The 12,135-nt window shown below is 39.8% G+C and overlaps 1 protein-coding gene across 7 annotated transcripts in view; it reads right to left on the bottom strand.

The window, feature by feature from the left end:
* The window catches only part of FRY (FRY microtubule binding protein), a 387,367-nt gene that overhangs the window by 161,875 nt on the left and 213,357 nt on the right, over nt 1–12,135 (bottom strand). The window lies entirely within an intron of this gene.

Below are 12,135 nucleotides of genomic sequence, written 5' to 3' on the forward strand. Positions count from 1 at the left end.
ATATATACAAAAATAATTATTGAAAATCCTTAAATATTATACAAGTTATGCCATTATCATTAGAATTTTTCTCATCTATTTCCCCCTTTATGGGATGAATAGGTGCCAGTTCTTAAATAAGTGAGAAGCTCCTCCTTAGCTATTCTGACCATAGCATATGGTGTTTGAAGGTTACCACCACGATTCTTCTTATCCATCTTAACATATACCTCTTTGACCGAAACATTAAAGTTCTGATGATGTAAGTAGCTCTATCTTTTCAATGGAAACCCTATAATGAAAACTACGGAAATCATTTGAAAATTTTAGTTGAAAGGGATACACTATCCTAAGTCCCTAGGTTTAGAATCAAAATAAGGTCTAATTATTAGACTGGTGTTGAGGGACAATCTATGATGCTTTTACTTATGTGGAACTGGAGAATTTCAAACATCCAAATCGCTGCAAAAATAATCCAGGTGGTGACGAAGGTCTACTACTGTTCTAATATTTCCTGATCATCACATCTTTGTTTACGTTAGGAAGCCTTAACTGACTTTCCAACAGGACATTTTACAATTATCCTTATCTGTACCTTTTTCTTTATTTTTTGGCATGGAAGCTAATACTGATCCAACATTTGGTTTAGGAATAGAAATCAAGTAAGTTATATATCAAATGACAGTAAGTTTTACTTTAGCCAATGTAGATGTCCTAGAAAGACTCCATTTACATTTGCCAATCATATAGAGCCTTTCTCTGCCTCATTTCTCCATTCTTCTCCTCCACTTCAAAAGACTCAAAAGATGGATGTGAGCCCCACCCCACCACATATAACCTTTGTTCTTAAAGATATGCACATGGTGGGGGGTGATGGGGTCAGCACTCATTTTGGGTATCTGATGTTTTACCAAGAGCCATATGAATCACTTGCTCTGTCTCATTTGCAAAAGATACCACTTCAAAGTGTGTATTTATCTAAAATAAAGAGAATACTGCATTCTTAAGAGCTAACAGACATTTTCTCTTCAAAGTATACTATCTAGAACATACTGGTGGGAGAGTAGATACAAAAATGTGGGTGGGAACAAACAACAGATTCGGTTGATTATACAAGACGACAAATTCAGCCTTCAAATTGGAAAGCATTTCCTGTATATGTGAAGGTTCTTTGTAAATCCAATTAAAATATAAATATGAGCTCTGAAGAAGTGAGACCAGGTGGTGCCAGGTCCCAAAACATCCTTGGAACAAACCCAGTATAAACATCTCTGCCCCATGTTTTATTTACTCATCGCTCAGCAGTCACTGAGGGCTCACAACGTGTCACATGCCACCTATGGGTGGAATGCTGGAGAATGCGTGGTTCTTCCCTTAAAGGTTCTGAGATGGCAGAAGTCACCAGCGACCTCTTAAGAGTGTCGTTTATACTCACTCATCATTCAGCTTTCAGCCCCCCTGTCACTTCCCCAGGGGACCCCTTCTCTGAGTCCTCTCCACACCAGGTCTGTCCACCCCCTGCTCTTGCTTTCACAGCACCAACCCTAGTGTGAAGTCCCCCCACAGGGCAGCGTCAGGCCACACAGTTAGCCATTCATGAGCGAGGAGCTGAGGGCCTCTCCCCATCCCGGACTCCAGGCTCCGGAAATGCAGGCCCCTATGTCTGTTCCTCCCAGCACACAGTTACAGCACAGAAGACTGCTTGGCAATGGCTAAAAACTGGCCAAACGAATAAAAGCTCTAGGCCAACGATGTCATGTTTCTTCAAAAATGAAAGCCCCTTATTTGCCCATGTGTTTATGTGTTCTGTTGTAAGTTAAAAATTTTTAAATACATTTCTTTTTTACTTGTGGCAAAATATACATAATGTTAGCCATTTTTGTAAACATGTTAGGCATTTTTAAGTGTACAATCAGTGGTATTAGGTACATTCATAATGGTGATTAACCATCACCACTACCTGTTTTATGAAGTCCCCTTTTAATGTCAAAAGTTTTCAAGGAATTCCCAACTGCAAAACACACTGCCTGTCCCATCCACTCAAGACAGCAACTCTACTTTAGTATCTGTTGTTTAAAACATACATAATGACAGAGAGCTAATACTGTGACTTCAATGATACTTTAAATGGCTTTGTACTATGACAGCAACAATATTTATTTTATATACATTAGAAGAAAAGGAGTACATCTATATGGGTCACCATAATTTACTCAGCCAAAAGATAATGCTTGCATATATCTTTTTGAATCAGAGATTTTGTTTTTTTTGGGTAAATTCCTAGAAGTGGAATTACTGGGTTGTATGGTATTTCTGTTTTTAGTTTTTTGAGAAACCTCCATACTGAGGTTTACATTCCCACCAAGAAGATACATGCACCCCTATCTTTATCACTGCATTATTTGCAATAGCCAAGATATGGAAGTGACCAAAGTTGTCCATCAACAGATGAATAGATTAAGAAAATGTGGTATAATGGAATATTAAGCAGCCATAAAAAAAGAAAAGAAATCCTGCCATTTGTGAAAACATGGTTAGACCTAGAGGTATTATGCTAAGTGAAATAAGCCAGGCAGAGAAAGACAAATACCATATGGTTTCACTTACATGTGTTATCTAAAAACAAAACAAAATGAACAAAACATCAGTAGACTCACAGACAGAGAAGTGACTGGGGTTACCATGAGGAAGGGGGTGAGAAGGGTGGGTAAAATAGGTGAAGGGGATAAAGGGGCACAAAAACTCCAATTATTTAAATTACTTATGGGGATGAAAGTACAGCACAGAGAATATAGTTAACAGTACTGTAACACCTTTCCATGTAGTAACTACACTGGTTGGGCAAGCATTTAATAATGTAGATAAGTGTCAACATTATGTTGTATACTTGAAACCAATATAATATTATATATCAACTGTACTTCAATAAAAACAATAAGCTAATCCAAAAAAGATACTACTTGGCACACATATGAATCTGTAGACCTTTCAAATAACTCAGGATTTGGGGAACCTTCTTTGACTACCATCCAGAAGGCAGGATCCTGCTATGGTGCAGGAAGGAAGGTGACCTCTTCCCCCAGCCATACCCTGAAACTTTCCATGCCTGAAAGTTATATTTTCCCACTAGTAAGTGGGTGGGAATGCTGGTACACATATTTTGTGCTTACACATATTTGTATACATGTGAAGGGAATAATGGGTCACAAGTCTTCCATTCTTTAGCAGGTGAAGTTGATGTGGCAAGTTGTCGCTATACACAAACGTCAACTATCAGCCAAGAATTTGGATTCAGTGCTTCGATAAAATTACATACCCTTTCTTAACTATTTTTACAAATATGCTGTCTTACTTCCTATTCTTTGAAGACCTAGTTTAATTGTCACTTGCAAGACTAAGCCTTCCCCCAGTTTTCCCTGGCAGAGACACCTCTGCACCTATTCTTGTCAGCATGTCCACTGTGTGGTGACGTGTCTGCCGCCCCACACCCCTAGCGCATAGTCGGAACTTCTTACCAGGGTTTGTTAAATGCCTGACTAGATCCCCATGCATTTGGAAAGGCAGCTTTGGGCACAGAGAATCAAGTTCACATTTTACCACTGCCAAGATAGTCTTTGTAGCAACATAGATTTTATCTATGGTTTAAAAGTAGACCTGGGAAGATCTACTTTTTTATCCCACTGGCTAAAAAGCAAAGAGAAAAACAGAAAAATAGAGATGAAACAAAAGACTGAAGGCTGGAAGGAAGGAGAGAGAGGGCAGGAGGGGAGGAAGGTGCATTTGCTCCAGCCGGGAAGAGAGCCCGCTGAACACAGGGCAGAGACCAGTCAGGCCCCCCACACCCCGCTGGAGAAGAGAGGACAGCAGAGGTGTGGCTCGGCTTGAGGTGCTCCTGGAAGAGACCAGCTGTGTGGAACCCCATGTCTGTGAGTCCAAGGTCTGCACACTCAAGACTTCCCGGCTCTCCAAGAACATTAAACAAGTAGTAAAGTGAAATTAATACCTATTGTTTGATGAACAATACATCAAATAACAAATGCCCATTGTTATTTAAAGACCAAGGAGAAATAGAAATAACAGAGGAGGGTGAAAATAATGGGCTCATTCACCAGTAAGAACAGTGCACTTTTCTATTTTTAAGAAAATGTGTCCTTATTCTCTATCTCAATACAATTAGACTAATTTATTGAAGGTCCATTAACTGAGTTGAATGATGTTTCCTCTTTAAAAATCATATGAAAAATGAAAAAAAAATCACTTTGAGGTCATGGATCCCTGAAAATTCTTCGTGGTCTGTGACTTGGCGCCCTCCAGAAGGCCCCGCCCACTGGGCGTCAGTGAGCAGAGATGGAAGTTAAAAACACTGGGGCCTTGGCCTTGAACATCAATGGCTGCTGACAGCACAATAAAGATATCAAAACCCTTCCAATAAAAGCACACTCTATGAAGTTGTCTTGACAAAAGGAGAAAAAAAAAATCAAATCCTGAATCTGACCAAGCCTTTAGATGTAATACCTAATTCTTAGGGAATGCAGGGTTCAAAAGGAGTCAGAGAAATAAATTACACTGTGTCACAGGGATGCAATCAGCCAAGTCGAGACAGGAGACTTAGAAGGAAAGAAGACGTTTCTTCAAAGAATGAGCTGCAGGGGGCGTGGGGGAGAAATGCAGGGGCATCCTACTGATTTTTTAAAACCATTGTTACAATGTTGGGATCTTCTCCTGATATGGACTCAATCTGTTAAAAGAAACGTCGTTCCTTCGTGAGACAATTGGCAATTTGAACATTTACTGGATATTTGATGACGTCCTAGGATTACTGTTGATTTTTGGTGTGGTAATGGTATTGCAGCTTTGTTTAAAAGAGAATCTGCCTTTCAGAGATACACGCTGACATGCTTCGAGATGAAATGTTTCTAGAATTTGCTTCTAATAACACTGGGAAGAGATGCAGAGAGTGGGTAATAAGTTTGCCACAAGTTGATAACTGTTGAAAATAGGGTTCATTTTACCATCTGTCTACTTCACTAGATGTTTGGAATTTTCCACAAACACAAAAACTAAAAACAGGGGAACAGGATGCATTATTCTGTCATCATTTAAAATACTTTTTCCAATGTCCTACCTTTCAAGATGGTACAAGCCACTTACAACGTACTTTAGCAGCACCCAGGCATCTTCCTGTCTTCTCCTAGAGGAGCTGCGGCAGGGACCCGCTCTCCACGTGTGCCCATTACAGAGAGGATGTGGGTAGCCAACATCTCCCCCGCTGCATGGGGAGCGAGAAGCCGCCTCTGTCTGTGCTGTGGGCTTCTCTCGGAGTTTGCTCCCCCTTGAATCAAGAGCACTGCTGTCCCGACCCATCCGAGACGGTGCTTCTTGAGGGAAGACTCCCCCAGGGCTTCCAACTACTTCCAGGGCAAAAGAGAAAGCTCCCCCTTTGTGCCTTCCCACTGCTTCCGCCCTCTCCCACCCTCCCTTAAGAAAACATAAACTCTAGAAGCTCTTTGTCCATACTTAAAGAGGGCAAAGGAAGGCCACCGACTTCTACCTCAATTTTCAAATAAATCTCAGCACATACCAGCTACATTTTCACTTGAGAGTCTTGATTTCACACTGGACTTCTCTGTAGCCTGTAAAAGCAAAAATGGCCCCACACGCCAGGACATAGGCAGTTGGACAAGCCTAGAGAGGCTTATGGCTTGAAGGTGTTTTATCTGTGTGATGCAAGGGACCTATTTATTCATTTCTTTTTATTAAGGTATCATTGACATACAATCTTATGAAGGTTTCACCCATATTATTGAGTCCACCCCATACACACCCCACCACAGTCACTGTCCATCAGCATAGCAAGATGACAAGGGGCCTATTTAGTAAATCATTGTCTGCTTCTGAACTTTTAGTGGCCTCAAGGAATTCCCAGTGTGCCCCACATAGGCAGGACACCACTAATCTGGAAAGATCCAAATTACTATTGCCCTCGGTGATATTTCAATGCACAGCAATGGCACTAGAGTTCATATGAGATTTAATCTCTTAAATATGTCACTAACCTTGCTTAAGATGCTATTTTATTGTCTTTCAATTATGACAGTTGGATATAGTTGTTCAGTGCATGAGCTTTGGAAATTGAGAGACTCGAGTTTGAATCCTAGGTCCCTTATTTACAATGAATCTTACTTAATCTCTCTAAGCTTCAGTTAACTCTAAGGTAAAGGATAAATAATACCAACCTACCTCAGAGAACTGAAAGATGAATGGCATAGCATACTCAATAACTGATAGTCATTGCTATTATTAAAATTCCTTTTAACACCAGTATTTTTGGAATTAGGGAAGATTAAAATGTGTAACCTCTTTCATAATGTTCAAGACCTAAAACTAAGTTCCACCCATTTTCCTGAGGCAAGCAAGGCACACTCCTAACAATAATTAAAGCTTTAATTTCGGCTGTTAAATGTGACTAGAAAGCAGTATTACAGAAAATAGCAAAAAAAAAAAAAAAAACATTATAAAGAGTAATTACGCTTCTCTTGTAAAAAGAAAAACAATGACTTTAATTCTTAATACGTAATTTAGAGGAAACCTTTTAATTTAATGGTGGGATGCTATAAAAACAACCAAGCTTTAAAATAAAAAAACCACAAAACTTCTGAAGTTGAAACCACGGTGTGTTTTTTATTATAAGGACATGCTTATGATTCAGGGCTTTGATCCCATCAGCAGTGAAATTTTATAATACTCCTGTGTGGTCCGAGTAGCCAGCAGAAAAATGTCAGAACTGAGCGGCCACAGCAGGGGTGTGTCCTTCACCAGGACCCCAGGAGGCTGAGCAGCGGCCGCCCTCGCGTGAGGACAGCACACTTCAGGGCACAGAGCTGCAGGCCTGCCTGAGATGCCACCACGGCCCCTCACCCAGAGCTGCGCGCACATGGGGCAAGGACAGGCACCTGACGTGGATTCTGGTAACGACTAAGGACCACAGGCTGACACCCTTGGGCACCTGTGGGAGACGGTGCTTGCAGAAGCGGCCAGAAAGCGTTTTCCTTTAGTTCTATTCAGTTACTAAAATAAACGTATTTAGACAAAACAATACTTGCTGATATTCCCCCAAAACACTGGGAAAAAAGAATTCCCAGATTCAGGGAATGATTCAGAGAAGACCTCGAATCACTGAAAGGTGCAAGCAAGCAAGATGTGATGCAGCACCCTGTGACCTGAAATACGAAGACGGGTTCAAACCTGGAAGAACGCTTTGGCACTCTTAAAACAAAATCTAAACACCCTTGGGAGAATCTGTCCTTATTTGTAGCTGGCTTTGCACATTTCTCTGCTAAACCCTACAGTCCTAAGGACAAATCCATTATGTGAACAGTGCAGGGGAAACTTCAATTAAATTCAGCTACCAAGTTAATCTTCATTTTCACTGAACAAAAAGAGCAGCTCCCACAGGCATTTTTTCTTGAAATGATAGCAGTTACCAAGAAATGTAAGATAACCGCATTCATTCCTCTGTTTCTGGGTTACATTCTATTTTGTTGGTATTTTCGATTTTTTTCGTCCCAGTGTACTCCACTAACTGTGTGTGCACACCCGTCACACAGACACTCAGGACTTGTGGGGGGACCGTTCCCTCCACCCCGAGGGAACTCGCTCCTCCAACCAGCTCCTCACTGCCCCAAACCTCAGGTCCCGCCCCACACCGGCTCTTCCTCTCAGCTGTCAATACGCTTGGACCTTTCCGTCTCCGTGCCTGCCGGCCCACACACCCACCTCGGGCTAGTTGTCTTCCTACCTCCTTCTCATCTTCAGTTCTTCAGAGATTGGTCTACACTATAGTCCCTGTCTTCCCTTTCTCCCCATTCTTTCAACCACCTGAAATCGGCCTTTTCTGTTACAGAAGTTATAAAAGCCCCAGACACTTTGCAAATGACAGATCTGGTGGCCATTTTTTAGTATGCTTCTTTGTGGATCTTCCAGCTGCAGTAAGACACTCTTGATGACTCGCATCCTCACTGGAATCATCCCATTCCCCCAGCTTTTCTCCTCCTGACACCCTCACAGCATACATATATGCTGGCGTTTTATATATGTATATAATATAAATGTTTATATTCCCCAGGACTGTCCCTGGGGACTTGAAATTAATCATGTTCTGATTTTTCTGGCATAACACAGACACAGACGCACACACACTCCACCCTTCTCAGACGCAGTCAAACCACCTTTCATCAAAAAATCTTCTTTGTCCTTCCAGGGTCATTTACTCCATCACGCTTTCTCTGATCACGCCTACAGAAAATGACAGCTAGTTCACTCCTCTCTAGTTCTTTCAGTATTCTCTAGTTCTTGTGTACCTAACCATTGTCATCCTAGCTTTTCAGGTACACATCATTTCCCAAGTAGACAGGAGCTTGGACTTTGGAATCAGTCAAACCAGGATTTGCATGGGGGCATTGTATCACCTTTGTAAATTTTACTGAATCTCTCACGTTTAGCTTCTCTGACTGAAAGTTAAGGAGGCCACAGGGTTAGGGTTCAGAGCAAAGAGCCCAGAGATAGAGGGTCCACCCTGAATGCCAGCTCACCACTTCCTGTGTGACTTTTCAGTTGTTTAGCCTCTACATCTTAGTTTGCTTGGACGTGAAGTGGGGGTAGTGACAGTACCTACCTCAGGATGTTGATGTGAAGATTAGGTGAATTAATATTACTCAAGTTATTCAGAAGAGCGCCTGCCCCTCAGTAGGCACTATATAAACTGAACTTTTATTATTATACCGACCATCTTGGGTTAAGGTGAAAATTAGTGTGTGACAGGTAAACAAAAAAAAAAGTTACTGTTCAAGTCTGTCTTATTCCTCTTTGTATAAAGCCATAGCCTCCTGTATAATTACTTGCATTGGGAAGTTGGAAAATTCTGTCTACCTCCTATCTATCTATAAGCTACTGTCAGAAATATCTTGTAAAATGTACATTATTATAATTGTTAGTATGATCTGTGGAAATCAGACTTGTTTTGGTTAAAACTATACTCAAAAACTACTTATTAACCCAAATGTCCATCAAAAGGTGACTAAGTAAACACAATGTGGTACATACATACATGAATGGAATTCTACTCAGCAATAAAGATGAATCAATTACTGACAAACAATAAAAAATGGATATACCTCAAATACATTTTGATGAATAACAAACTACAATTGACTCTTCGACAATCTGGGGATTAGGCACACTGACCCCCTTATAGTTGAAAACCCATGTGTAACTTCTGACAACCCCAGAATGTAGCTACTAATAGCCTACCACTGACCAGAATCCTTACTGATAACATAGTTGATTAACATATATTTTGTATGTTACATGTATTATACACTGTATTCTTAAAGAAATGTATTCTTAAAGTACACTAAAGAAAAAATGCTTTTTCAAATTGTCACAAGTCTCCAAAAATATATTCAATAATATATTTACTGAAAAAAATCTGTGTAAGTGGACACACAGTTCAAACCAGCATTGCTGAAGTGTCAACTATAGATGCAAAAGAGCACATATTGTATGGCTTCCATTTACATGAAATTCCAGAACATGGGAATTAATCTACACATAGATCAATGCTTGTGGGGGTGTGCGGTGCAGGGCTATCTGCACAGGGCCACTGGGGCTCCTGGAGATGATGGCAATGTTCTGTTCATGGACTGTGGTGGTACTGACACACGTGTACAAATTTGTCAAAATTCACCAAAATGTAGATTTAAAATTCCTGCAGTTCATTGAATATAAATTATCCTTTAATAATGTGATTTAAGATAAAACTTTTCACTGAATGACTGAGAAGACTCCTTGATCTATTCGAAAGGCATTTTATTTTCTTGGAGACCGCAGGGAGGAAGGGAGACAATTCTGATAGTAATGACCAGTTTTAGGGACAGGGAGTCGCTGCCTACTTCCTATTCTCTATTGCCCCAGGCAGGCCATCCTGAGCATAAGCATGGCAGCTTTTGCCTTTGAGAAGCTCACAGCATGTTGTCTTCCACTGGGAATCCCAGAAGCTCTTGGGCAAGTGGGTAGGGATGAAGCCATAGAGCTGATAATCTGTGGAGTCAGACACTGATCCCAACGGACTTGCTAGGAATCTCTGGAATTGGAATTTCTGTACTGGCTAATTGGATGTGTATGGAGCATTAGTTAGGTGGGAAGGAATGGGTGGTACACACTTTCTACAAGCCCTTCCAGCCGAATGCTTCTCAGGGGTTACTGAAGGTCAGAAGCTAACTCTGGAGAGTAAAGACCACGTGACTCAGTGCTGCAGGGAGGTCTCCTTGCAGGAGAGATTCGGTCACATGGCGCCATCCTCTGAACCAGCAGCTAGAATCCCAGGTGAAGGGGATGGAGGCTGCCATTCCTGAGTTGGGATTTGGCTAGCACACATTTTTATTCTGCTGAAGTTCTACAGTCCATAAATATCTTGAATTTTTGTTTTCTACATGACATAGAAGAGACAATTCCATAGGCAGCATCTTCTTCATAATCACCATTAGGCAGCATTCATTACATACCAGATCCACGCAGCCAAATAAAGCTTCTAAGTTAAAACTTAAATGATCCAATTATTTTAATTAAGAAAAAAAGGTTTGGCTTTTCTAGCTAGATAAAAGGAAAACTGTAGGGGGTAAAGAACAGAAAAATAAGTATATCCAAATTTACTTACCTACTCTATCTTTTAAAGAGTTGTTAAAAGGCAATGTTCTGGAATTAGACCGCAGTGACAGTTGCACAACTTTGTGAATTCCCTTTAAACTGCACACTTTATAAGGATGAATTTTATGGTGTGTGAATGTATCACAATAAAAAAGCAATGCACTTGAGGGCAATCAAAAATATTTGTAGATTATAGTACCTAACTTTCTTTTTGTTGCCTTTGATTCTTGGACATAGTTACTGAATCATCTTAGAAAATCCTTCTAGAACATTCTAGCCCCACCTCCCCCCAACTTACATGATTACAACTTATGAATTGAGTAGAAATCCCCAAGGGCATTAGGAAATGCCATCAAGTGGAATACTGTATTTTCAAAAACACACTTAAGTCAGAGAGAACAGATATCTATATATCTATACATATAGCTATAGGTATAAATGATAAACAAAAATACTTAATAAAACATATCATTGTTAACATAATCTGTTAAACTTACTATGATGCTACAGTAGACTGCTGCTGCCTAAAATTGCATCAGTGACTTTCAGGAATGTGAAAATGCAAAATGCTGTGTGTGGAAACATAGCAATATTATATCCTAGTGATCATAGGAATAGACTTTCCATGCTTATTACCATGTCATATTACTGAACTTACTGTTACTGCATTTTCTGTCACTTTAAAATATGATATGTTTTCAAACAATCTTTTATTTGTGTTAAACATGATGCCTCTATAAATAGTAAAAATAAACATCTAATCAGAAAGAACTAGACAGAAATAACTTGAGGAATAATCTGCTCTGGGTTTACATTCTCAAGAGGAAGAAACTGCGATAATCTTCTCTTAAAGTCACTGGACGTAAAAATGATGGCCATACCCATGGATGAATTGGATACTATTAATTTGAAGTAAAAAGCCCCTCAATTATTTTTATTACTTCATGATACTTTTCATATGGTTATTTACTAGAAGGTTCAATTGAACTTTTTCTATCATGGTGCATTAAATTTCATTTTAGAGCTGAAAAATTCCCATTTAACAGCCACAAAGAAAATTCTTTTCATCTATATGATTCCAGGACTATTTAAAATAAGGGAAAGAACCTTCAAGTTGAAGTATACAGAAAAAAGTAAGTCTGTAAGCTCATCTGGAAGGCCACCTCATTCTGCAGCTAAATGAAACCTTTTAACAATTATCTCCGGTTTTAGCTATTAATTCTATTTTGTTTTTGGGTTAGGGTGAGTTTTCAGATTTCTGGTGAATGCCTTTATAGACTGAGTAAGGGGTGCCAAGCTGAGCTGCCTTGCTAAGGAATAGCTATTTTAAAAGTTATTTATCTATTTATAGTTTGGAAAATAAGCCAGTATTTTGTCAAGTATCATATAAATATTCCCCATCTGACCAGAACTTTTTCTTACTCTCTTTTCAGGACAGCATTACTTTAAATC

This window comes from Manis pentadactyla, chromosome 2 (assembly GCF_030020395.1).
Source record: "Manis pentadactyla isolate mManPen7 chromosome 2, mManPen7.hap1, whole genome shotgun sequence".
NCBI classification, from domain to species: domain Eukaryota; kingdom Metazoa; phylum Chordata; class Mammalia; order Pholidota; family Manidae; genus Manis; species Manis pentadactyla.